A 4,187-nucleotide genomic window follows, 5' to 3' on the forward strand; every position below is an offset into this window, starting at 1 on the left:
GCTCCAGTCTTCCCCTCCGACCCGACCTGCTAATGATATACGGACACACGAACAACGGAACAACCACTTCTCCCGCAAAGCCGGTGAGCCACCGCTGACACACCTGACGCATTACCATGGCCAAGCCCCGCCGCCGCTTCTCCCCGTATCTCGCCGGCGTCAGCGCAACCTTCCTCCTCGCCGTCCTTCATGGCTTCATGCCTCACTCAGCGCAGCGGAACACGAACTGCCTCCATGGCCAATCTGCGGGCCCTACCCACCCAGCGGCAACTACGCGAAGAACGACACCTACCAATCCAACATCAATCTCCTCGCCGCGTCCCTCCCCAGGAACGCCTCCTCGTCCCCGGCGCTCTACGCCACAGGAAGCGTCGGCGACCTGCCGAACATCGTCTACGGCCAGGCGCTCAGCCGCGGCGACGTCGCCAACGCCTCCGCCTGCGAGCGCTGCGTCGCGACCGCCTTCCGCGGCGCGCAGCAGGCGTGCCCGCTCTACAAGGACGTGCTGGTCTTCTACGACCTCTGCCAGCTCCGCTTCTCCAACCGGAACTTCCTCCTGGACGACGACTACATAGTCACCTCGTACACGCTCCAGCGCTCCCGGCTCGTGGGCTCGGCGGCGGCCGCGGCGTTCGACGCCGCCGTCGGGCTGCTCGTCAACGCCACCGCGGAACACGCGGTCGGGGAATCTTCCAGGCGATTCTTCAGCACGGGGGAAGAGGGCTTCGGCGACAGGAGCTACCCCAAGATTTACGCGCTGTCGCAGTGCGCGCCGGATAGGACTGCCGACGTCTGCCGGACCTGCCTTCGCATCATAATTGGGCAGCTGCCGGAGTCGTTCAGCGGGAGGACAGGCGGGGGTTTTTTCGGGGTGTGGTGCAACTTCCGGTACGAGGTGTACCCTTTCTTCTCCGGCCGGCCGCTGCTGCAGCTGCCGCAGTTCGTGGAGAGGCCGCCTGCTTCTGCACCACCGGTGTCCAGAGGAGGTCAGTTTGTTCTGCAACTATGCAATCAAACTGCAGCTTGTTTCGGTAATTGTTTGATGTGCAATCACATATGTAAGAACATGCAACTAACTTCCCGGTTCCTGATTTTCTGTAATACAGGAATTAACCAGTGAACATAACTCGCTAACTATTTAATGCACATATACTTAGAAAAAAAAACATGAGCCATAACTACATATAATCTTGTTTTTTCTGCTCTGAAACTCACAAGGTTTTCTTATGAAAAATCCTGAAACGTTTCCTAGCAAAATAATATATATTTTTTTAAGGATACTAAAATAATATATGTGGTAGTACAAGATTCTGATTCAATTTTAACTAAGAACTATACTTTCTGAATCTGACAGTATATACTTTGCTTTGCAGAGAAAACGAGAAATCGTACAGGTAAAGTTCTAGCTATTGTGATGCCTACAATTTCTGTGATATTGGTGATCGCAGCGGTATACTTTTTCCGTTCCAGGAGGAGGAGAAGACCAGAAGCAGACGCGTTTCTACCGTGTAAGACCTCTTAACCCTTTTAAATTATGCAATAATGGCCAGTAAAGTGGTGAATCAATTGATTATCCAGTAGATAGGTTTTGTTATAATGGATTTTCATTTTGTTAAATCTCAATACTATTTACCAAAGATTTCCCGTAGTTTGGAGCAAGAACATATTTCCTAAAAATTTCAAAGTTCTCTTTTTCATCATTGTGTATTTATCGTCCTACATAATCAGCTACCTCAGATGATACTCAACACATCGTCTTCTCGATCTAGCAACACTAAGAGTTGCCACCGATGACTTTGACAACAGCAAGATGCTTGGTAAAGGAGGGTTTGGTATGGTTTATAAGGTACAAAATCGTGCCATACGTAGCTTATGTTTGGAAACAAAAAACACATGTAGCTTTGTCAGTCATGTTCTTTGGCTAGTAAGTACCTTTCTACTTGGACAGGGAGTGCTACCTGACAGTCAAGAAATAGCCGTCAAAAGGCTTGGTCAGACTTCCAGACAAGGAATAGGAGAACTGAAGAGTGAACTGGTTCTAGTTGCCAAGCTTCACCACAGGAATCTCGTGAGACTTGTTGGTGTTTGCTTGGAAGAAGATGAGAAAATACTTGTGTACGAATATATGCCCAACAGAAGCCTCGATACCATTATTTTCGGTAAGTTTTCTCACTACCATTATTTTTTGTTTACATGAGTAATAACACATGTGCCACCAAATTTACGGTAGAGTACAATGGTGTTCTTGTTTGGGTCACAGATTTTGAGAGAAAGAAAGAGCTGGATTGGGGAAAGAGGTTCAAGATCATCAATGGAATCGCTCGAGGCTTACAATACCTCCATGAAGATTCTCAAGTGAAGATAGTTCACCGTGACCTCAAAGCGAGCAACGTACTGCTAGATTTGGATTACAATCCCAAAATTTCTGATTTCGGCCTAGCAAAGATATTCGGAAGGGATCAATCAGTGGATGTGACTCATCGTATCGCCGGAACATAGTAATCATGTCGGAAGGTATTTTTTTGAGAAAACATTAAAAGCAAAAGCAGGTTCTGAAGTTATGTTTCTATCACAGCGGATACATGGCCCCGGAATACGCCATGCGCGGTCAGTACTCCATCAAGTCGGACGTGTTCAGCTTCGGCGTCTTGGTCTTAGAGATCGTCACCGGGAGGAGAAACAGCGGCTCCTATAACACCGAGCAAGACGTCGATCTCTTGAATCTTGTGAGCACCTGAAGCATGTCCATGTCCATTTATGAACTCTGCACGCAGCCAGATTCTGGAAACAATGTCTGACTAGTGAGTACCCTTACCAAATTTACTGCAGGTATGGGAGCATTGGACCCGGGGAAACGTCATTCAGCTGATCGATCCGTCCCTGAGCAGCCATCCTCCCGTCGACCAGATTCTCAAGTGCATCCACGTCGGGCTCCTGTGCGTGCAGAGAAAACCGGCGAGCAGGCCGGCGATGTCGTCGGTGAATATCATGTTCAGCAGCCACACCGTCCGTCTCCCTTCTCTGTCCAGGCCGGCGTTCTGCATCCAGGAGGTCAGCGTGAATGAAAGTTCGACCGCGTATTCGGAAACCTATCCGCTCACAGAAAAATCAACTGTGATGTCTTCGAACGAAGTGTCGATCACGGAGCTTTCACCCAGATGAGTCTTCCAGATCCAGCTTTGGGAGCGGTTTGCTGAACAATATGTGTATAGCACTTACTTCAATTTCTGGAAATGATCCTGATGGAAGAGCCCGCCCGCTGGTATGGATATTAGTACTGAATCTTGCATTCTATGTAAGTAGAATTGCTAAGCTGCAATGCTTAGGGACTGAAACTAGTGGACTTCACTGCATCATAGAAGTCAGAGTGATGCTGGTGTACAAGATGAGATAGATTGTCACAAATGCTAATTTTCTATACCGATATAAGAAGTACTATATAAGTTTGTCGAAACCAATGGACCTGAGCAGTCTATCCAATTCTTAGTCTACAACAGCTCACACATGTTTTTCACTTGACTGCATCCAAGTCTTTCACTTCTTTTTCAAATTCTCGTATTTCTTCTAATTTGATCAGTTTAGGGGTTTCGTTTGGGTACTAGGCCTGATGAGATTTCGGTTTCTGCCAATGTGTTGAGACAGACGGAGCTTGACCGTTTAACGGTTGCTCCGAATGACTCCACTGGGCTTGAAACTCCAGTTGATGACGATGATGAAGCGGATGACATCTTAGATGGTCAGCTTCTCTCGTCTATAATTGGTAATCTTACAGAGGTCGATTTGGAACACTCGGAGCTTAGTTCAGTCTACGATCTAAAAGCTTCTGCACGTGGTTCCCGATCGTCCGCTGGTAAAAAGTCTCGTAGATATTGTAACACCCCAACTTTTGCAACCTTGATTAATTATCCTTAATGCAAAAATCAGGGGGAACAAATACTTTTTCTTAAGACTAATTAGATGAATTGCCTTGATCTGTCTGTTAATATGAATTGTTTTGATCTGTTGGTAGATGTATTGTCTTGTTTTGCTTGTTGAGTTTTGCCTTAAGTTACCTCAAAGAACAACACCTCTAGTGGTTAGACAAACAACTCACCTAATAAAACACATTTGTGACTTAGGAAAAATTGTTTTCCTTTTTACTACATCAAACTCTTCTCCTCATGGCAACATGAGTGTGCCATCTTGAT

General features: G+C 46.9%; 1 pseudogene; it reads left to right on the top strand.

Annotated features, from left to right (window-relative positions):
- LOC127333219 (cysteine-rich receptor-like protein kinase 6) lies at positions 1-3,454 on the top strand (annotated as a pseudogene).
- The last annotated feature ends 733 nt before the right edge of the window (positions 3,455-4,187 follow it).

The sequence above is a fragment of the Lolium perenne genome, chromosome 2 (genome assembly GCF_019359855.2).
Source record: "Lolium perenne isolate Kyuss_39 chromosome 2, Kyuss_2.0, whole genome shotgun sequence".
NCBI lineage: Eukaryota > Viridiplantae > Streptophyta > Magnoliopsida > Poales > Poaceae > Lolium > Lolium perenne.